The 24,231-nt window shown below is 38.2% G+C and overlaps 1 protein-coding gene and 1 pseudogene across 4 annotated transcripts in view; one reads left to right on the top strand and one right to left on the bottom strand.

Annotated features, from left to right (window-relative positions):
• SUGCT (succinyl-CoA:glutarate-CoA transferase) overlaps nt 1–24,231 on the top strand; it is a 966,251-nt gene that overhangs the window by 149,881 nt on the left and 792,139 nt on the right. The window lies entirely within an intron of this gene.
• Nucleotides 1,446–23,767, bottom strand: LOC128560208 (JNK1/MAPK8-associated membrane protein-like; annotated as a pseudogene).

Genomic DNA, 24,231 nt, shown 5'->3' with positions numbered 1-24,231 from the left:
TACTTTTCCCTTTGTAAATAATATATATATATTTTTTATGCTTGGCTGCTTGCAGAAGTTTCTCCTTCATATTAACTTTGGCAAAATTAATTACAATGTGTCTAGGAGATGCCTTATTTGGCTTGAGTCATGCTGGGGTTCTGAAACTATCTATAATCTGAATTTCTGTGTCTCTTGTAATACTTGGGAGGTTCTCTGCCATAATGTCTTGGAGCAGATTCATCTTTTGGATTCATCTTTTTCTCTTTCTGGTATCCCTATAATTCAGATTTTTTATTTCTTGGAAGGATCTCATAACTCTCTCCTGGAATATTCTGTTCTTTTTCTCCATTTTTCTGCCTCTTTGAATACTTGGGATACTTCAAAAGTCTTGACTTTTTTATCTGAGACTCTTTCTTTGCACTGCTCAACTCTATTTCTGAGGGACTTTACTGTATTTTGAAGCTCCTCGAATACCTTTTTCAATTCCTTAAGTTCTGCTATATCTTTCCTCATATGTCCATATCCTTGGTGATTTTGTCTTTGAATTCATTAATTTCTTGAGACAACTCTGAACTGCTTTTTGTTCTCTGTTTCAATCTTTAACCTGTAGCCCTATTATCTTATTTGCCATTCATATTCTAAATTCTATTTTGATATTTCAGCAATTTCTCCGTGGATGGGATTCTCTGTTGTATTTTCTTTAATGTCCTCAGGAGGCATTGATCTGTCCTGATTTTTCGTGTTGCCAGAGTTCTTTAGCTGATTCCTCCTCATGAGTATTTTCAGCTTCTTCCTTTTTTGTCTTTGTTAATATTTTAATTATTCTTTTTTAGTGGAATTGGTAGGTTATCCCTGAGGAGTCCACTCCTCACTGTTGCAGTGCCACCACTGCATTAAGGCAGAGAAGTGGTGAATCTGCAGCCCCAGACAATGCCTCCAGCGGAACAAGAATTAGTAGGCAGTACTGGCCCAGATCAAAGTCACTCTGTCAGTATTGGCTCTGCCCACCAAATCAAGCTCACAAGACTGCCCAGTTGACCATGCAGTGCCAGAGTTCAGGAGAGATGCTTATGTGCTGGGCCCCTCTAGCCAATTGAGCAGTGAGGGCTGCAGCTCTGTGGGCAGCATAGGCCCAGAGCTCAGACAAAGGGCACCCTGTGCCCAGTCAAGCTCAGGAGGCTGTTGCCCGGTGGGGAGCACAAGTCTAAAGTTCAGATAAGAGTCACTCAGGCACTGGGCACAGCCTACCCACTTGAGCTCAGAGAGCCTCTACCCAGTGGAAAGTGTTAATACAAAGTTCAGTACAAAGTTGCTTAAACCTTGGCCCCGCTCATCTAGTTGGGCTCAGAGAACCCCACCTGGTGGAGGCCAGAGGTCCAAAGTTTAGTCCAAAGTCACTTAAACCCATCCCCAGTTGAGCTCAGAGAGCCTGCCTGGTGGAGGCCAGAGATCCAAAGTTCAGTTCAAAGATGCTTAAACCTTGGCCTTGACCACACAGGCAAGTTCAGAGAGCCTTGCCCCACAGAGGCCAGAGGTCCAAAGTTCAGCCCAAAGTCACTTAGATACCTGCCTGCCCATCCAATCAAGCTCAGAGAGCCGTGCTTGGTGAAGCGAGCAGGTTCAAAGTTCAGTCGTAAGTCAAAGTTGTTTAAGCACTGGCTCTGCCTATTAGACCTAGACTAAGGTAGAAAAATACCAGTTAACTCCTCACAAATTTCCGGGCTGCAAGCCCTCAACAAAATGGAGTAAGTCTGATTTACTTCCAAGATAGATGGGAAAGTACTCATTGACTTCTTGCTTGAGTAATTCCTGAGAAACAGACCGGGAGGTACCAACTACCCCTGGACTGACCTTTAAGAAATACCAGGTGGGAAAGTACTGAAACAAAGATGTACGACTAAACACAAAATTCTGCTTCTGTACAATGCTTGCTAACATACCCGGATATACCTGGGCAGCCTGCGTGCCAACTGGGATGCAGAACAAGCCTCAAAAATACAACCCCTTAAGCACTCAGGGCTGCTTTCAGAAACGCCATGTTGGGACACTGAGGCAGTCACTGGCCAGCTCTTCAATAAAAGGGCTCTTCTTTAAATTTGACTTGTCTGGTGGTATAGTCTTTGAGAGACTCCTGGGATAATAGCCTACCTAATGGAGCTCAGAAGTTGTCCTGAAGGCCAGAAAACAGAGCTGCCTGAGAATTCCTGAGGAATTGGAGATGGGTAATTTCACCCTCTCCCCACAAAAGCTTGGACTGACGTGCTACTGTTCTCATACTGCAGGTTGGCAGACTTCCCCAGCTTCCCAATGGGCTTGTCAAACACTCTGGACTCTATCAGGGGCCATCTTTCCAGCAACTAGAGTGGAGGGCGATCTGGGTGCTCAGGATTGCAGGAAAAATGTTTGGTCTTTTGTGCCAGACAGAATAGGGCCCAGTCTCAGTGGTGGGACTGAGATAATGAAGGAGGACTGGGACTTGGCAACTGCTCTCCTGTGGTATAAGGTGAGGACACTTTTGAACTCAGTTCACTGGCTGACTTGTTGCCCACCATGGAGCTCTTGTTTGTGGGGAGGGGTCTCCCTTCCTCTGGGAGCTGGGCTCATACCTACCACTTTCTTGTTTCTGCCACTTGGTTCAGCTTGATTAATGTGTACCTCATGCAGTCCTCTCAGTGCAGAGCTCCTCTCATTTGGTTTCCATCCACTTCAGTCCAATATTTCTCCCTTTGGGCTTGAACCTCTGGCAAAAGCTGCTTCTAGTCAGCCATATTTCCATAATTCCCCTTCCTGCTTCCTGCTCTCTGTGACTTTGATAAGTGAATTTATCATCTAAATATTTCTTTTATAATCTGTAAAATGTTGAGAAGTAAATGTGTATGTGTTGCAACACTTTGAACATGAAATTTGAAACGTAAACATTATGGACATGAAGGAGACATAAAGTCAGCTTCTTAATGGTTTCACTAAATACAAAATAGTTAATGTGAATCTGATCATGAAGCTTTAAGGAAGGCAATTGAACCCAGCAGTGGATTCAGGATCACTTGATTTGGGGTCCAATCTTGATGTTGCTATTAATGGTTATAACATCTCAGTATTTCTTTAAACTGACTGTTCCTCAGTTCCTCATCTGTAGTATGGATTGCTTGCTTCTAAAGATTGTGTAAAGGGTAAAATTGAAGGGAGTTTTATATTCTGTAAGTTCAACACCTCCTTCTACCTTTAATGTTTGGAAAGGAAGAATGTTTTAATACATCATTAGGAAGAAATTAGTAATATTAGGTAATCAGGCATTCATAAGCCACCCTTAAAATGGCACAATTCAGTTTGTTAAATTTTCTCTTGAGTTGTCTCTCTGATATGTTGAGTCTTCCTGGGATGAAGATCAGAAGGTTTTTGCTCCCTTCTTTTCCTTATCTAATCAGTCTTTCTTTTTGATTCCCTCCTTCTGGGGTCTCTGTCACGTTTTTGCCTTCTGGCTGTGCTTTCTTGAGGTTGAGCGGGAGGCGTGTGGGTGAGGGATGAGTTGGTAGCTTCAAGTCATTCAGAATGAGATGAAGAAAAACAAATCTTCCTGTTCCACTTCCTAGATGCAACATTAAGACTTTTCTCTTGTTGGTATTTTCCCACCACTTGTAGCCTAAATTTAGTGCATTGCAATACTAACACTTTTTCTCCGTTTTATTAGGGCTCTGTTTACCAGTAAGTAGTAGAGGATGATTGCTAAACACTTAGTATACTTAATTTCCTCTTACTTTACGTTTACTGACAAGGGGATTGAACTACAGGATCCTTTCAAGTTTTAAAAATGATGTGACCTAGGTCAAAGGACTCCATAGTATCACGGAGGTTCATAGGTAATAGATTTTATTATGCCTATGTTTATTTATTTTTGAGACAGTCTCACTCTGTCACCCTCAGTAGAGAGCTGTGGTGTCACAGCTCACAGCAACCTCAAACTCTTGGGCTCAAGCGATTTTCTTGCCTCAGCCTCCCAAGTAGCTGGGACCACAGGTGCCTGCCACAATGCCTGGCTATTTTTTGTTGCAGTTGTCATCACTGTTTTAGCTGACCCTGGGCCAGGTTTGAACCTGCCACCCTTGGTGTATGTGGCTGGTGCTGTAACCATTGTGCTACAGGTGCTGAGCCAGTATTATGCCTATTTTTAGATGAGATCGTGAAAGGAGTGGAGTTCAGTATTTCAGCCATTAAATGGCATTTCCTTCATGTAAGACTTTGGGGAAATGTCTATGTGAATGTTGGTATAAGCATATTTTTAGCATCAATTAGTGGTTCAAGTAGATGTGTGTTTGGAACAGAAGGTTCAGATGCTGTGTAGCTGCAGAGTCTGTGCCTGTGAAGTGTGAAGTCATTGACTGGGGTGGCTGTGTTCTGCATGTACTACAACCCTTGTTTGATCTAAATGTACCATTCTTTGTTCTTTATGCTGCTCTTTGTACTTTTACTAAAAATATTTTTTCCTACTAGTCAGGGCTTCAAGTCGCATTAATGGTGGTTTTCACAATCAATACATTATTTTCATATTAAAAAAGTTAATTTTTTGTTCGTTTTCTCAAATTTCTTTCTTTCTTTTTTTTTTTTTACCCCTGATTAATAATCAAAGTTTGTGAATTTAAGTATTAATGTGTTCTTGAGTCCATCTCTTCTTCTCTGTTCTTGCTTGAGATTCTCATCTTGTCTCTCCCCACTAAAGTATTCACACGTTGTCCAGATGGGTCTCCCAGCACCCCTCTGAGTATCCTATAAAAGTCTCATTTGTGCAACCATTTACATGCATAAACTGCTTTTATACACTTTCTTATGCCAATGATGAAGTAGATATTATCATTATCCACATTTGACAAGTGAGAAAAACTAAGAAAGGCCAAGAACTTTCCAAAGGTTATGCTGTTAGTAAATGGTGGAAGAATTCATATTTCAGAAAATGGTTCATTAAAAAATTCATGTGACCCCCTAAAATAAATAGAAAGATAGAGATAAAAAAATAAATAACAAAAAAAATCCATGTGCCCCAAATGAGAACAAAATTTCCTGTAGATTACATTAGCGTAATTAATGACTCAGTATGAGATAAAAATACAAGAGAGACATATATTTAGGGAAAAATTTTTTATTTTGGAAATAAAGCCGACTACTTAAAGAAAAAGAGAAAGTTTTAGCGTTGTTGTTGTATGAAGTAATTAGATTGGGTAATGGAACTTAACTGAAAAATGCTTGACAACTTTTCAAATTCATGCTTCTTTATTGAATGCATGCCAGAATTGATTTACAGTTTCTATATACTTTCTAACAAAAACAGAATTTTAAATAATAATTTAGAAAAACACATGATGTTTTTCTCCTCTGTGTCTCTCTTTATTTCCTTTCCTCCTTCTTTCCTTCTTCTTTTTTTTTTTCTATTTTATTTGGCAAACTCTGAAAGTAGTGAGAAGAATAGGTATAGAGAAATGAACAAAAATGTAATAGTCTTAAATTGTGTCGGGAAATAATCTTTAAAAGTTCTTAATTTTCTAATTTAGGAGGCTGTGTTGTAAAGGAAACAAAGCAACATGTGTATAGGTAGATGTGTTTTATTCCCTTCTTTTATAGATCGCATAATTAAAAAAAATAAAAACCAGGTCAGGCATGGTGGTCAGCTTGTAATCTAGTAGTTTGGAAGACAAAAGTAAGAGGATTGCTTGAGCTCCTATTAAGTAGAGACTTTTGGCTTTCTGGTCCTTATTGATGACAGAAATATCTCTTAATTTTACAGAAAAATTATCACAAATCTTTCTTACGAAAGTTTTAATTTATTAAAAAGAGCTAGATACATTTAAAGCAGTTTCTAAGTGATCATGAAAAAATAAAAATTCTACTATCAATTTCTAGAATTATAATTTAGTAAAATAAAAATATTACTTGATTTTTAAAAGTCTATGTTTGAGTTTAAAACATTATGATGTTTTAAAATTTAAAATGTCAAAATTATGATGAGATTCTAGGATATATTAACAAAGACAGTTAATGACTGCTTTTGCCTCCATATATTTTCACTAAAAATTTTGAGTGATGTAGGCTGGGCACAGCAGCTATTGCTTGTAATCTTAGCATTTGGGGAGGTCAAGGCAGGAGGACTGCTTGAGCTCAGGAGTTCAGGACCAGTTTGAGACCCCATCTCTACTAAAAACAGAAAAATTAGGTGTCCTGGTGCACACCGTAGTCTCAGCTACTTGGGAGGCTGAGGCAAGAGAATCCCTTGAGCCCAAGAGGTTGCTGTAAGCTATGATGCTACTCTATGCTGTAGCTATGAGTTACTCTACTGAGAGTGACAAAGTGAGACTGTATCTTAAAAAAAAAAAAAAAGGAATGGAAGAAAAAGAATTTTGAGTAAGGAATCCCTGAACCCACTGACAAAAAGAGATAATACCATTCCATTTATTCCAGATTTAAGGAGAAGGAAGATGTAGTTTTGTACTGTCATAGCTGTAGGGCTCCCTGGAGTTTCTGATGTGGGAGTCTCAGACCTCGCATATACAGAGGCTATTCTCTGGTTCTTTTTTTGTGTCTTGTCACTACAGCCACCATGTAGTTCTCTATGGGGCTTTCTACTCACTATATGGAAATTTGTTTTCATTTCCTTGTTTCTCTGGCGTCCTGACAATTCTTCAATGACAGGAATATATTTATAAGGGATTTTCACTGTATGAACATAGCTACCTTTGAATTGTACTAGACAATAACTGGTACATCTTCTTTAGTTATTATCACCAAACAGCTGTGAATGAAATACAGTTTTTAAAGTTTCTACTAAATATATGTAGTATGTAAAAAAGAATTTTTAAACATTATTTTTATTTTTCATGCTTTAATTAGCAGATTATGGTGTTCTTAAAAATATAACAGCTTTATGAAGATATAGTTCATACATGTTACAACTCACATACTTAAAGTATATAATTCAATGGTTTTTAGTATAATTCATATGTTGTGCAATGATGCCATAATCAATTTTAGAATATTTTTATCACACCATTAAGAAACCCTATGCTCATTAATAGTCACTCCTTATTCATTAGCTTCTCCTCCTACCCTAAGCTAATTTACTTTTTGTCTCTATGGATTTGCCTATTCTGGACATTTCATATAAATGGAATCATATAATATGCATGCTTTTGTGACTGTATTTCTCACTTATCATAATATTGTTAAAGTTTTTCCATGTTGTAGGATATATTAGTACTGCATTTCTTTTTTGTTGCCTAAAATATCCTGTCAGATGGCTACATTATGTTAACCAGTTGGTGGACATTTGAGTTACTTCTATTAGTAGGTTATTATGAATAACGCTCACATGAAAATTTGTGTCTGAGCTTTTTTGGAGGGTATGCTCTCGTTCTCTTGGATGTTTTCCTAGGGGTAGAATTGCTGCACCATATATTAACTCTGTATTTAACTTTTGAGGAACTTCAGATGAAGTTTCCACAGTTACTACCCTATTCACAATCCCACAAGCAGTGAATTAGGGTTCCAATTTCTATAAATCCAATTTCTATTGTTATTCATCTCTTTCCTTCATGATTGCCAACTTTGTGGGTGTGAAATGTTATTTCACTGTGGTTTTAGTTTATATTTACTTAGTGACTAATGATGTTGACTATCTTTTCATGTGCTCATTGGCTATTTGTACATAAGATCTTTGTAGAAATGTCTCTTTAAACCCTTTGGCCATTTTAAAATTGAGTTATTTGTCTTTTTACTATTGAGTTGTAAGCTCATTGTATTTTTCATTTGCGTTTCTCTGACAGTGATGTTAAGCCTCTTTTAATGTGCTTAATGGTCATTTGTATATTTTCTTTGGAGACATGTCTAGTAAGATCTTTTGCTCATTTTTAAATTATGCCATTTTTATTCTTATTTTTGAGTCATAAATATTTATAAGTTCTGAAGATACTTCTTATCAGATATATGATTTTCAAAAACTTTCTCTCATTCTTTGGTCAGTCTTTTCATTTTCTTTATGCTGTCCTTTGAAACACATGTTTTTAATTTTAATGATGTTCCATTTATCTATTTTTTCTTTTGTTGATAGTGCTTTTGGTGTTATGTCTAAGAAATCTTTGCCACTTCCAAGATCATGAAGGTTTACACCTATGCTTTCTTCTGTCTGATAGTTTTAGCTCTTCTATTTAGGCCTTCACACGGCTATTTAGTTTTTGATCCATTTAGAATTAATTTTTATATGTGCTATGAGAAAGGGGCCCATCTTCACTCTTTTGTATTCTTTTTACCATTTTACAAAAAGACTGTTCTTTTCCAATTGAACTGTCATGGCATACTTGTCAAAAACTACTTGCACATAAATGCAAGAATTTTCATTGTTTATGTGTCTGTCTTATGCCACTATCATACTGCTTTGATTACAGTAGCTTTGTAGTAAGTTTTGAAATTGGGGTATGAGTCTTCCAACTTTGTTATTCTTTTTCTAAATTGTTTGGCTATTCTTTGTTCCTGGTACTTCCATACAAATTTTAGAATCAGATTTTATTTCTACAAAAAGGTGCCTAGGACTTTGGTAGTTGAAATTGCCTTAAATCTGTAGATCAATTGGGGAATCATTGTCATATTAACAATATTGAGTCTCCTGATCCATGACCATAAGATGTCTTTTTTTTCTTTCTTTCTTTCTTTCTTTTTTTTTTTTTGAGACAAAGTCTCACTTTGTCACCCTCGGTAGAGTGCCGTGGCATCACAACTCACAGCAGCCTCAAACTTTTGGGCTGAAGCAATTCTCTTGCCTCAGCTTCCCAACTAGCTGGGACTACAGGCGCCTGCCATAACACCTGGCTATTTTTGTTGCAGTTGTCATTGTTGTTTGGCAAGCCGAGGCTGGGTTCGAGCCTGCCAGCTCCGGTGTATGTGGCTGGCACCATAGCCACTGAACTACGGGTGCCGAGCCAAGATGTCTTTTTATTTATTTAGGTGTCCTTTAATGTCTTTCAACAATATTATGTAGTTTTCATAGTATAAATTTATTCTTTTAAAAAATTTATTCCTAAATATTCCTTTTGATGCTATTTTAAATAGAATTGTTTTCTTAATTTCATTTGTGGTTTGTTCATTGCTACTGCATAAAATATAATTGAGATTATTCCATATGTGTGAAGTAACCAGTGGCTGGTATATTGTATCTTGAAATCTTGCTAAACTCATTTATTCAATCTATGATTGTTTTTAGTGAATCCCTTAGGATTTTCTGTGTATGAGACTAGATCATCTGAAAATTGAGATAGTTTTTCTTCTTTCTTTGCAATCTAAATTCATTTTATTTCTTTTTCTCTTCTTATTGCACTAAAAACATCCAGAATAATGTTGAATCAGAGTGGTGAGAGTAGATATTTTTGTATCATTCCTTATGTTAAAACATTCATTCAGTCTTTTACCTTTAAGTATTATGCTAGCTGTTTTTCTTTTTTTGTAGTTAACGCTTTTTATTATTGTTTTTTTCTAGAGGAATAGTAATCCAAACAAGTCTTCAGCAAAACTATAAACAGAACACCAGTTATATAAATTATGATCTATGTTTATAAAATATCAAAATAATGTATTGGTGAAAATAAATAGATAATAAAAACCAATATACTTTATTTCCATGTTTATTATCAGACCCCGCAAGTACATTTGCTCTTCATAATTCACTAAGTTAGAAAATAGATTGAAACACAACAAGCACGCACAATTACACCACCGCTAAGGATTTCAGATTATAGTTGTTAAAGTTTTTCTTACTAAAATGGGAGTAACACAATGCCAGGGCACATAGAAACAGGATCTTGCCCTAAAGAATAACTGAGCATGGAGAGAGGCACGCGCTTCCTAACAGGCTTCTAGCATAATGGGATAGTTGTTTGCCGTGGAACGGTGTTATGGTGTTTTACATTTTCCAAGTCTATAATTCTAACCATAAAGTCTGTTAAGTCAAAAATACAAAACAAAACCCAAACATAAGATATATATGACAATTTTGTTCCCATGTATGACAGAATAGCATTAATATGTTTTTCAAATTTCTTTATTTTTCAACTAAGAATACTTCTTAAGGTTTTTTTGCATTTACTTTCTTTCTTTTTTTTTTTTTTATTGTTGGGGATTCATTGAGGGTACAATAAGCCAGTTACACTGATTGCAATTGTTAGGTAAAGTCCCTCTTGCAATCATGTCTTGCCCCCATAAAGTGTGACACACACTAAGGCCCCACCCCCCTCCCTCCATCCCTCTTTCTGCTCTCCCCCCCATAACCTTAACTGTCATTAATTGTCCTCATATCAAGATTGAGTACATAGGATTCATGCTTCTCCATTCTTGTGATGCTTTACTAAGAATAATGTCTTCCACTTCCATCCAGGTTAATATGAAGGATGTAAAGTCTCCATTTTTTTTAATGGCTGAATAGTATTCCATGGTATACATATACCACAGCTTGTTAATCCATTCCTGGGTTGGTGGGCATTTAGGCTGTTTCCACATTTTGGCGATTGTAAATTGAGCTGCAATAAACAGTCTAGTACAAGTGTCCTTATGATAAAAGGATTTCTTTCCTTCTGGGTAGATGCCCAGTAATGGGATTGCAGGATCAAATGGGAGGTCTAGGTTGAGTGCTTTGAGGTTTCTCCATACTTCCTTCCAGAAAGGTTGTACTAGTTTGCAGTCCCACCAGCAGTGTAAAAGTGTTCCCTTCTCTCCACATCCACGCCAGCATCTGCAGTTTTGAGATTTTGTGATGTGGGCCATTCTCACTGGGGTTAGATGATATCTCAGGGTTGTTTTGATTTGCATTTCTCTAATATATAGAGATGATGAACATTTTTTCATGTGTTTGTTAGCCATTCGTCTGTCATCTTTAGAGAAAGTTCTATTCATGTCTCTTGCCCATTGATATATGGGATTGTTGGCTTTTTTCATGTGGATTAATTTGAGTTCTCTATAGATCCTAGTTATCAAGCTTTTGTCTGATTGAAAATATGCAAATATCCTTTCCCATTGTGTAGGTTGTCTCTTTCCTTTGGTTATTGTTTCCTTAGCGGTACAGAAGCTTTTCAGTTTAATGAAGTCCCATTTGTTTATTTTTGTTGTTGTTGCAATTGCCATAGCAGTCTTCTTCATGAAGTCTTCCCCCAGGCCAATATCTTCCAGTGTTTTTCCTATGCTTTCTTCGAGGATTTTTATTGTTTCATGCCTTAAGTTTAAGTCCTTTATCCATCTTGAATCAATTTTTGTGAGTGGGGAAAGGTGTGGGTCCAGTTTCAGTCTTTTACATGTAGACATCCAGTTCTCCCAACACCATTTATTGAATAGGGAGTCTTTCCCCCAAGGTAAGTTCTTGTTTGGTTTATCAAAGATTAGGTGGTTGTAAGATGTTAGTTTCATTTCTTGGTGTTCAATTCGATTCCAAGTGTCTATGTCTCTGTTTTTGTGCCAGTACCATGCTGTCTTGAGCACTATGGCTTTGTAGTACAGACTAAAATCTGTTATGCTGATGCCCCCAGCTTTATTTTTGTTACTAAGAACTGCCTTAGCTATACGGGGTTTTTTCCAGTTCCATACAAAATGCAGAATCATTTTTTCCAAATCTTGAAAGTACGATGCAGGTACTTTGATAGGAATGGCATTGAATAGGTAGATTGCTTTGGGAAGTATAGACATTTTAACAATGTTGATTCTTCCCATCCATGAGCATGGTATGTTCTTCCATTTGTTAATATCCTCTGCTATTTCCTTTCTGAGGATTTCATAGTTTTCTTTATAGAGGTCCTTCACCCCCTTCGTTAGGTATATTCCTAGGTATTTCATTTTCTTTGAAACTATGGTGAAGGGAGTTGTGTCCTTAATTAGCTTCTCATCTTCACTGTTATTGGTGTACACAAAGGCTACTGACTTGTGGACATTGATTTTATATCCTGAAACATTACTGTATTTTTTGATGACTTCTAGGAGTCTTGTGGTTGAGTCCTTGGGGTTCTCTAAGTATAAGATCATGTCATCAGCAAAGAGGGAGAGTTTGACCTCCTCTGCTCCCATTTGGATTCCCTTGATTTCCTTGTCTTGCCTAATTGTATTGGCTAGAACTTCCACCACTACGTTGAATAGTAAAGGTGACAGAGGACAGCCTTGTCTGGTTCCAGTTCTAAGAGGAAAAGCTTTCAGTTTTACTCCATTCAGTAAAATATTGGCTGTGGGTTTGTCATAGATAGCTTCAATCAGTTTTAGAAATGTGCCACCTATGCCTATAGTCTTCAGTGTTCTAATTAGAAAAGGATGCTGGATTTTATCAAATGCTTTTTCTGCATCTATTGAGAGGATCATGTGATCTTTATTTTTGCCTCTGTTAATATGGTGGATAACGTTTATAGACTTGCGTATGTTAAACCAGCCTTGCATCCCTGGGATGAAGCCTACTTGATCATGATGAATGACTTTTTTGATGATAAGCTGTAATCTGTTGGCTAGGATTTTGTTGAGAATTTTTGCATCTATATTCATGAGTGAGATTGGTCTGAAATTCTCCTTTTTGTTTGGGTCTTTTCCTGGTTTTGGTATCAGGGTGATGTTTGCTTCATAGAATGTGTTGGGGAAGATTCCTTCTTCCTCAATTTTTTGGAATAATTTCTGCAGTACAGGAATAAGCTCTTCCTTGAAGGTTTGATAGAATTCTGGAGTGAAGCCATCTGGACCAGGGCTTTTTTTGGTTGGAAGCTTTTTTATTGTTTCTTTGATCTCAGTGCTTGAAATTGGTCTGTTCAGGAGGTCTATTTCTTCCTGGCTAAGTCTAGGGAGAGGGTGTGATTCCAAATATTGATCCATTTCCTACACATTGTCAAATTTCTGGGCATAGAGTTTCTGGTAGTATTCAGAGATGATCTCTTGTATCTCTGTGGGATCAGTTGTTATTTCCCCTTTATCGTTTCTGATTGAGGTTACTAGAGATTTTTCTTTTCTATTTCTCATTAGTCTGGCCAATGGTTTATCTATTTTATTTATTTTTTCAAAAAACCAACTCCTTGTTTCATTAATTTTCTGAATGATTCTTTTGTTTTCAATTTCATTGATCTCTGATTTGATTTTGGATATTTCTTTTCTGCTACTGAGTTTAGGCTTAGATTGTTCTTCTTTTTCCAATTCCATAAGATCTCTTGAGAGATTGTTGATGTGCTCTCTTTCTGTTTTTCGAATGTAGGCATCTAAAGCGATGAATTTTCCTCTCAAAACTGCTTTTGCAGTATCCCAGAGGTTTTGGTAGCTTGTGTCTTCATTGTTGTTATGCTCATGGAAGTTAATGATTTCCTGTTTTATTTCTTCCTGCACCTATCTGTTATTCAACAGAAGATTGTTTAATTTCCATGCCTTTGGGTGGGGTTGAGCATTTTTGTTAGAGTTGAGTTCCACCTTTAGTGCCTTATGGTCTGAAAAGATACAAGGTAAAATTTCAGTTCTTTTGATTGTGTTGATATTTGTTTTGTGTCCCAGGATATGATCAATTTTGGAGAATGTTCCATGGGGTGATGAGAAGAATGTATATTGTTTATCTTTGGGGTGGAGTGTCTATATGCGTCTATCAAGCATAGTTGTTCTAGGGTCTCATTTAAATCTCTTATATCTTTGTTTAATTTCTGTTTAGAGGATCTGTCCAGCTCTGTTAGAGGGGTGTTAAAGTCCCCTGTTATGATGGTATTATGAGATATCATTTTGCTCAGACTGAGTAAGGTCTGCTTCAAGAATCTGGGAGCATTTAAATTGGGTGCATAAATATTTAGAATTGAAATGTCTTCTTGTTGTAGTTTTCCCTTGACCAATATAAAGTGACCATCTTTGTCTTTTTTGACTTTAGTTGCTTTAAATCCACATGTATCTGAAAATAAGATTGCAACTCCTCTTTTCTTCTGAATTCCATTTGCCTGAAAAATTGTCTTCCAACCGTTGACTCGGAGCTTTAATTTGTCTTTTGAAGCCAGGTGTGTTTCTTGCAGACAGCAAATGGATGGCTTGTGTTTTTTAATCCAGTCAGCCAACCTATGTCTCTTCAGTGGGGAATTCAAGCCATTAACATTTGCTGAGATAATTGATAAGTGTGGTAGTATTCTATTCGTCTTATTTGGTGAGAGTCCATTGCTTAGTTTTATCTTTTGCATGAGTGTGGAGGTTAGGTTCTGTCCTTTAATTTCTGAGTTCTTACTTTGCTGCTGATCCATTGTGGTGGTCAGTGTGCAGAACAGGTTGAAGTATTTCCTGTAGAGCTGGTCTTGTTGTGGCAAATTTCCTCAATGTTTGTATATCCGTAAATGATTTGATTTCTCCGTCAATTTTGAAGCTTAGCTTAGCAGGGTACATAATTCTGGGCTGAAAATTGTTCTGTTTAAGTAGATTAAAGGTAGATGACCATTGTCTTCTTGCTTGGAAAGTTTCATTAGAGAAGTCTGCGGTCACTCTGATGGATTTGCCCCTGTAGTTCACTGGCGCTTACTCCTGGCAGCTTGCAGAATCTTTTCTTTTGTCTTGACTTTGGACAGGTTCATCACAATGTGTCTTGGAGAAGCTCGGTTAGAGTTGAGGCGACCTGGGGTCCGATAGCCCTCTGAAAGCAGTGTGTCAGAATCTTTGGTGATGTTTGGGAAATTTTCTTTTATAATATTCTCTAGTATGGCTTCCATTCCCTGGGGCATTCTTCTTCCCCTTCTGGGATTCCTATAACTCGTATGTTGGAACGCTTCATAAAGTCCCATAATTCTGACAGTGAACGTTCTGCTTTCTCTCTCTTCTTTTCTGCCTCTTTTACTGTCTGAGTTATCTCAAGAACTTTGTCTTCTACCTCTGAAATTCTTTCTTCTGCATGGTCTAACCTGTTGCTGATACTTTCCATTGCATCTTTAAGTTCCCCAATTGACTGTTTCAGTTCCTTCAGGTCTGCTGTATCCTTTTTATATTCTTCATATCGTTCATCTCTTATTTGATTCTGTTTTTGGATTTCCTTTTGGTTATTTTCCACTTTATTAGCAATTTCCTTCATTGTTTCCATCATTTCTTTCATTGTTTTCAACATGTGTATTCTAAATTCCCTTTCTGTCATTCCTAACATTTCTTTACAGGTGGAATCATCTGCAGTAGCTACCTCATGGTCCCTTGGTGGGGTTGTTCTAGACTGGTTCTTCATGTTGCCTGGAGTTTTCTGCTGATTCTTCCTCATGAGTGATTTCTTTTATCTGTTTCCTTGCCCTAATTTTCCTTTCACTTCCTCTTGCTCTTTAAGTTCTTGTGCCTGTGGACTAAGGGTTACAGGACCAGAAGGGTGAGAAGGTTGAGGAGCAAAAAAGGGATGAAAGAAAGGAGGACCGAGTGATAAGAAAAAAAAGAAAGATAGAGAAAGGAGAGGGGGTGGGTATAAGGAATATTGACAAAAAGAAGAGAGGCACAGAAAGAGGGAGACAGGGCAATATAGGTGTACAGTAGGGTAGTTTGACACTACCTTAAAAAACCCCACCTTCTGGGGGTGCCCAGTTGGGTGGTTCCCTTGAGGTCAGCGGCTCTTTGCTAACCCGATCAGACACAGTACCCCACCTCCACCAAGTAGAGAGGAAAGACAAAAATGCTATAAATCAAACCAAAACAAACAAACAGAAAACTTTACGGGGATAAAATTGGGTGAAAAACTAAATGATAGCGGTAGAAACACTAGCAAAAATGAAGTTCTAGTTATTGAAAAAGGCAGCAATGGGAAATTATAATTAAACCAGAAAAATTGAGAAAGAAAAAGGGATCTGTATGGAAAAGATTGAAATTAAAAAACAAAAGAACATCAACAACGTCAAAATAAACAAAAAAAAACAAGCAAACAAAAAGAAAAAGAAAAAAATACACAACCAAAAACAAAGCAGTTTGTATATGTTATTGAATATTGTCTTGGCAACACGTGGTCTTCTGGGGTATGAGATGTTAATCACAGTTCTGATACGACTGGAGGCTGCTGATTTCTCAAACCCCAGCAGGTAGACACCCTAAATCTCTCTTCAGCCCACTTAAAAGGCACTTTGAACTTGTAAACTTGCTGAGCAGAAGCTTTCCCAGCTTTCTCGCTGGAATCACTGCTGAAGTGGCTATCCACTTACCCAGTGTGCCAAAACCGGTCTCTCTCTGCCCCTGAGGGTTAGGGCTGCAAGGCGGCTCAGACCCCACCCTCAGGCTATGTGGTTGCTGGGTTACCAGCTCCCACCCGTTTCTAGCTCTGCGACCCTGAGGGCGGAGCTTGCCGGGGCAGGTCAGTGACAATGGTTCCGTGTGACCCACCGCCAAACACTATTAGCTCCGTCTGGCTCAGCGGCTCAGACTGGGGCCCTAGACAACGGCCAAAGTTCTCCGCACTCACGCTCAGTTCAGCTGAGTGCAGTTCAACTGAGTGCCAAGTCCAAAGACACCAAAACAGTTCACAGGTAAGGCCTTTCTGGTTTGCAGTCTCGCTGCTACTGACCTTACAGTTGTGGGCTGGTTTAGACGGATTGAACACACGTGACCACTTGCCGGTTTTCCACTGTTTTAGTCCTCCTCTTGGGGTCCAGAAGTCTCTCGCTTACTCCCTGTATCCTCATAGGAGTGATGATAGGCAGTTCCCACCAGCCAGAGGTGCCTGGAGTCCTATCTCCCCAGACTCACGGTGCCCAGATGCAAGGAAGCTGTTACTCGGCCGCCATCTTGCTCCGCCTCCTTTGCATTTACTTTCTTTCGGTGAAGGTCATTGGCTCCTTCTGAGAGTTTCTGAGAAGGTTCAGTAAATTTTGCAGTGAACAAGTATAAAAGGGCTGGTGTAGGTGCCAAACCCATAAGGGGCAAAACTTGGTCAAGTTTATCCACTCTGGAAATGGAGATTATTCTATAGGCGTGAAGTAACTAGTGGCTGAAAAGAACTGTAAGTCTTTTCTTTCTGACCATAAGATCATAGCAGTACTCTATTTCAGAAGCCAACATGTACACAGCCAGAGTAACCAAAGATAGCACTAATATGATATATGGGAAGGCATAATATAAAAGCCCTCCACCAACTGCCTGAAGCATGGTTAAAATTGGGAAGAAGTAAAGTGCAGCATAAATACTTTTAAATCGATCAGACTTCCCTGAAACACATGCAATATTTTTCACCAGAAGAGGTCGGAGCAGCATCATTAATACCAGGCCAAATGCATAATAGATAAATACCATGTATAGTGGATAAATAGTTTCGTGAGTACAGTGCACATTGGTAACGTGGTCTGGACTGGGTTGTAAAGCATCGTGTACCAATCAGAAAGCATTACTACTCAGAATGAACGGATGTAAAGGACACCAACTGGGTCACTCACCACTAAGGTGATGACAGCAGCCATAATGCATTCAAATAATGCTGTGATGTGTTGAAAAGGGCACTGGAACTCTTTTTCCCTGAGTACCATTCAACAAAGAACCAATGTAAAACAAGAGGAAGTATTGCCTTGAATCCAAGATAAAGCCAATCATAAAGTTCTGAGACTCTATGCAAGACTGACAGTATTTCTGTGCATTTGTTCTCTATCCTCTTGGGTATGCCCCACATTCTCCATGTATTTCAGTTGAGCCATTTTTAAATAATAGAGTCTTTCCACAATAAAGTCCAAGGCCTGCTGGTTGAATATTGACAGTTATTAGTTGCCCCACTAGCTGTGTTTTTCTAGATGCCCTTTATGAGGTGAAGAAGTTTATTTCTATTCTAGTTTGTTGAGTATTTTATTGCAAAAGGCCTTCATTTTTTTTTATTATTATTATTTTTATCGTTGGGGCTTCATTGAGGGTGCAATAAGCCAGGTTACATTGATTGCAATTGTTAGGCAAAGTCCCTCTTGCAATCATGTCTTGCCCGCACAAAGTGTGACACACACCAAGGCCCCACCTCTCTCCCTCCGTACCTCTTTCTGCTTTTCCTCCCCCCCCGCATAACCTTAATTGTCATTAATTGTCCTCATATCAAAATTGAGTACATAGGATTCATGCTTCTCCATTCTTCTGATGCTTTACTAAGAATAATGTCTTACACTTCCATCCAGGTTAATACAAAGGATGTAAAGTCTCCATTTTTTTTAATGGCGGAATAGTATTCCATGGTATACATATACCACAGCTTGTTTTTTTTTTTTTTTTTTTGTAGAGACAGAGTCTCACTTTTTTTTTTTTTGTAGAGACAGAGTCCCAATGTACTGCCCTCGGTACAGTGCTGTGGTGTCACACGGCTCACAGCAACCTCTAACTCTTTGGGCTTACGAGATTCTCCTGCCTCAGCCTCCGGAGTGGCTGGGACTACAGGCGCCCGCCACAATGCCCGGCCATAACACAGCTTGTTAATCCATTCCTGGGTTGGTGGGCATTTAGGCTGTTTCCACATTTTGGCGATTGTAAATTGAGCTGCAATAAACAGTCTAGTACAAGTGTCCTTATGATAAAAGGATTTCTTTCCTTCTGGGTAGATGCCCAGTAATGGGATTGCAGGATCAAATGGGAGGTCTAGGTTGAGTGCTTTGAGGTTTCTCCATACTTCCTTCCAGAAAGGTTGTACTAGTTTGCAGTCCCACCAGCAGTGTAAAAGTGTTCCCTTCTCTCCACATCCACGCCAGCATCTGCAGTTTTGAGATTTTGTGATGTGAGCCATTCTCATTGGGGTTAGATGATATCTCAGGGTTGTTTTGATTTGCATTTCTCTAATATATAGAGATGATGAACATTTTTTCAAGTGTTTGTTAGCCATTCATCTGTCATCTTTAGAGAAGGTTCTATTTATGTCTCTTGCCCATTGATATATGGGATTGTTGGCTTTTTTCATGTGGATTAATTTGAGTTCTCTATAGATCCTAGTTATCAAGCTTTTGTCTGATTGAAAATATGCAAATATCCTTTCCCATTGTGTAGGTTGTCTCTTTGCTTTGGTTATTGTCTCCTTAGCTGTACAGAAGCTTTTCAGTTTAATGAAGTCCCATTTGTTTATTTTTGTTGTTGTTGCAATTGCCATGGCAGTCTTCTTCATGAAGTCTTTCCCCAGGCCAATATCTTCCAGTGTTTTTCCTATGCTTTCTTGGAGGATTTTTATTGTTTCATGCCTTAAATTTAAGTCTTTTATCCATTTTGAATCAATTTTTGTGAATGGGGAAATGTGTGGGTCCAGTTTCAGTCTTTTACATGTAGACATCCAGTTCTCCCAACACCATTTATTGAATAGGGAGTCTTTCCACCAAGGTATGTTCTTGTTTGGTTTATCAAAGTTTAGGTGGTTGTAAGATGTTAGTTTCATTTCTTGGTTTTCAGTTCGATTCCAAGTGTCTATGTCTCTGTTTTTGTGCCAGTACCATGCTGTCTTGAGCACTATGGCTTTGTAGTACAGACTAAAATCTGGTATGCTGATGCCCCCAGCTTTATTTTTATTACTAAGAACTGCCTTAGCTATACGGGTTTTTTTTCCGGTTCCATACAAAATGCAGAATCATTTTCTCCAAATCTTGAAATACGATGTTGGTATTTTGATAGGAATGGCATTGAATAGGGAGATTGCTTTGGGAAGTATAGACATTTTAACAATGTTGATTCTTCCCATCCATGAGCATGGTATGTTCTTCCATTTGTTAATATCCTCTGCTATTTCCTTTCTGAGGATTTCATAGTTTTCTTTATAGAGGTCCTCCACCTCCTTCGTTAGGTATATTCCTAGGTATTTCATTTTCTTTGAAACTATGGTGAAGGGAGTTGTGTCCTTAATTAGCTTCTCATCTTCACTGTTATTGGTGTATACAAAGGCTACTGACTTGTGGACATTGATTTTATATCCTGACACATTACTGTATTTTTTGATGACTTCTAGGAGTCTTGTGGTTGAGTCTTTGGGGTTCTCTAAGTATAAGATCATGTCGTCAGCAAAGAGGGAGAGTTTGACCTCCTCTGCTCCCATTTGGATTCCCTTGATTTCCTTGTCTTGCCTAATTGTATTGGCTAGAACTTCCAGCACTACGTTGAATAGTAAAGGTGACAGAGGACAGCCTTGTCTGGTTCCAGTTCTAAGAGGAAAAGCTTTCAGTTTTACTCCATTCAGTAAAATATTGGCTGTGGGTTTGTCATAGATAGCTTCAATCAGTTTTAGAAATGTGCCACCTATGCCTATAGTCTTCAGTGTTCTAATTAGAAAAGGATGCTGGATTTTATCAAATGCTTTTTCTGCATCTATTGAGAGGATCATGTGATCTTTATTTTTGCCTCTGTTAATATGGTGGATAACGTTTATGGACTTGCGTATGTTAAACCAGCCTTGCATCCCTGGGATGAAGCCTACTTGATCATGATGAATGACTTTTTTGATGATAAGCTGTAATCTGTTGGCTAGGATTTTGTTGAGAATTTTTGCATCTATATTCATGAGTGAGATTGGTCTGAAATTCTCCTTTTTGTTTGGGTCTTTTCCTGGTTTTGGTATCAGGGTGATGTTTGCTTCATAGAATGTGTTGGGGAAGATTCCTTCTTCCTCAATTTTTTGGAATAATTTCTGCAGTACAGGAATAAGCTCTTCCTTGAAGGTTTGATAGAATTCTGGAGTGAAGCCATCTGGACCAGGGCTTTTTTTGGTTGGAAGCTTTTTTATTGTTTCTTTGATCTCAGTGCTTGAAATTGGTCTGTTCAGGAGGTCTATTTCTTCCTGGCTAAGTCTAGGGAGAGGGTGTGATTCCAAATATTGATCCATTTCCTTCACATTGTCAAATTTCTGGGCATACAGTTTCTGATAGTATTCAGAGATGATCTCTTGTATCTCTGTGGGATCAGTTGTTATTTCCCCTTTATCATTTCTGATTGAGGTTACTAGAGATTTTACTTTTCTATTTCTCATTAGTCTGGCCAATGGTTTATCTATTTTATTAATTTTTTCAAAAAAACCAACTCCTTGTTTCATTAATTTTCTGAATGATTCTTTTGTTTTTAATTTCATTGATCTCTGATTTGATTTTGGATGTTTCTTTTCTTCTATTGAGTTTAGGCTTTGATTGTTCTCCTTTTTCCAATTCCATAAGATCTCTTGTGAGATTGTTGATGCGCTCTCTTTCTGTTTTTCGAATGTAGGCATGTAAAGCGATGAATTTTCCTCTCAAAACTGCTTTTGCAGTATCCCAGAGGTTTTGGTAGCTTGTGTCTTCATTGTTGTTATGCTCAAGGAAGTTAATGATTTCCTGTTTTATTTCTTCCTGCACCCATCTGTTATTCAACAGAAGATTGTTTAATTTCCATGCCTTCATGTGGGGTCAAGAGTTTTTGTTAGAGTTGAGTTCCACCTTTAGTGCCTTATGGCCTGAGAAGATACAAGGTAAAATTTCAATTGTTTTGATTCTGTTGATATTTGTTTTGTGTCCCAGGATATGATCAATTTTGGAGAATGTTCCATGGGGTGATGAGAAGAATGTATATTCTTTATCTTTGGGATGGAGTGTTCTATATGCGTCTATCAAGCACAGTTGTTCTATGGTCTCTTTTAAATCTCTTATATCTTTGTTTAATTTCTGTTTAGAGTATCTGTCCAGCTCTGTAAGAGGAGTGTTAAAGTCCCCTATTATTATGGTATTATCGGATATCAGATTGCTCAGACTGAGTAAGGTCTGTTTCAAGAATCTGGGAGCATTTAAATTGGGTGCATAAATATTTAGAATCAAAACATCTTCATGTTGTATTTTTCCCTTGACCAATATAAAGTGACCATCTTTGTCTTTTTGACTTTAGTTGCTTTAAATCCACATGAATCTGAAAATAAGATTGCAACTCCTCTTTTCTTCTGAATTCCATTTGCCTGAAAAATTGTCTTCCAACCCTTGACTCGGAGCTTTAATTTGTCTTTTGAAGCCAGGTGTGTTTCTTGCAGACAGCAAATGGATGGCTTGTGTTTTTGAATCCAGTCAGCCAATCTATGTCTCTTCAGTGGGGAATTCAAGTCATTAACATTTATTGAGATAATTGATAAATGTGGTAGTATTCTATTCATGTTATTTTGTGAGAGTCCATTGCTTAGTTTTATCTTTTGCATCAGTGTTGAGGTTAGGTTCTGTCCTTTAATTTCTGAGTTCTTACTTTGCTGCTGATCCATTGTGGTGGTCAGTGTGCAGAACAGGTTGAAGTATTTCCTGTAGAGCTCGTCTTGTTGCGGCGAATTTTCTCAATGTTTGTATATCCGTAAATGATTTGATTTCTCCGTCAATTTTAAAGCTTAGCTTAGCAGGGTACATAATTCTGGGCTGGAAATTTTTCTGTTTAAGTAGATTAAAGGTAGATGACCATTGTCTTCTTGCTTGGAAAGTTTCATTAGAGAAATCTGCAGTCACTCTGATGTATTTGCCCCTGTAGTTCAACTGGCGCTTACTCCTGGCAGCTTGCAGAATCTTTTCTTTTGTCTTGACTTTGGACAGTTTCATCACAATGTGTCTTGGAGAAGCTCGGTTAGAGTTGAGGCGACCTGGGGTCCGATAGCCCTCTGAAAGCAGTGTGTCAGAATCTTTGGTGATATTTGGGAAATTTTCTTTTATAATATTCTCTATTATGGCTTCCATTCCTCTGGGGCATTCTTCTTCTCGTCTGGGATTCCTATAACTCGTATGTTGGATCGCTTCATAAAGTCCCATAATTCTTACAGTGAACGTTCTGCTTTCTCTCTCTTCTTTTCTGCCTCTTTTACTATCTGAGTTATCTGAAGCACTCTGTCTTCTACCTCTGAAATTCTTTCTTCTGCCTGGTCTAACCTGTTGCTGATACTTTCCCATGGGGTGATGAGAAGAATGTATATCACCCCATTGCATCTTTAAGTTCCGTAATTGACTGTTTCATTTCCTTCTGCCCTGTTATATCCTTTTTATATTCTTGATATCGTTCATCTCTTATTTGATTCTGTTTTTGGATTTCCTTTTGGTTATTTTCCACTTTATTAGCAGTTTCCTTCATTATTTCCATTATTTCTTTCATTGTTTTCATGATGTGTATTCTAAATTCCCTTTCTGTCATTCCTAACATTTCTTTACAGGTGGAATCCTCTGCAGTGGCTACCTCATGGTCCCTTGGCGGGGTTGTTCTGGACTGGTTCTTCATGTTGCCTGGAGTTTTCTGCTGCTTCTTCCTCATGAGTGATTTCTTTTTTCTGTTTCCTTGCCCCAATTTTCCTTTCACTTCCTCTTGCTCTTTAAGTTCTCGTGCCTGTGGAAGTTGTGGGCAGGCTTAGACGGATTGAACACATGCGACCACTTGCTGGTTTTCCACTGTTTTAGTCCTCCTCTTGGGGTCCAGAAGTCTCTCGCTGACTCTCTGTATCCTCGCAGGGGTGATGATAGGCAGATCCCATCAGCCAGAGATGCCTGGAGTCCTATCTCCCCGGACTCACGGTGCCCAGATGCAAGGAAGCTGTTACTTGGCCGCCATCTTGCTCTCCTCCCTCATTTTTGCATCTTTAAGAGGGCCCTCTTGCCCCAGCATGTAGAAGTATACTCTGCCAGTTTCAGGAAATTGTGGTCCAGACTTGCTATCTTTAGAATTTCTTCTTTTCAGTTAGACTGTTGGTTGAAGTTCCCTGAATTTGCATTCCCATTTGTTGCACTTCTCCACTGTTTGTCCTCCTCCTGGGGTCCAGAAATCTCTTGCTGTCTCTAGGCAGATCCCACAAGCCAGAGATTCCTGGAGTCTTCTGTCCCAAATCTCACTACTCCCAGTTGGAAAGTAGCTGTTACTTGGCCGCCATCTTGTTCCACCCAGATTGTGGGAGCTAACAAGTGTGAAACCTTCAGGGCAGGCACTCCAGCTGGAAATTCTAAGAGTTGATGCTGCAGTTTTGAGTCTGGAAGCAGAACTTTTCGAAAGGCCTTGATTTTTATCAAATGCTTACTCTGTATATATTAAGATGATCACACTGCTTTTATCTTTTATTCTATTGATATTGTGTATTATATTGATTGATTTTCAAATGTTAAAATTAGCTTGCATTTTTGTGAAAAATCCCAATTGGTTGTGGTATGCAATCCTTTTTATATACTGCTAGATTCATTGTGCTAGTATTTTTTTGAGGATTTTGTGTTCACATTCCTAAGAGATACTGGCTTATACTTTTCTTTTCATATCTTCTACAGCTTGATATCAATATAATATTGGCTTCATAGAATGAGTTGAAAAGTGTTCCCTCCTCTTCTAGTTTTTGGAAGAGATTGT

Source organism: Nycticebus coucang, chromosome 11 (assembly GCF_027406575.1).
Source record: "Nycticebus coucang isolate mNycCou1 chromosome 11, mNycCou1.pri, whole genome shotgun sequence".
NCBI lineage: Eukaryota > Metazoa > Chordata > Mammalia > Primates > Lorisidae > Nycticebus > Nycticebus coucang.
The sequence above is the reverse complement of the archived record's forward strand: the minus strand, read 5'-3'. Positions and strand labels throughout refer to the sequence as shown.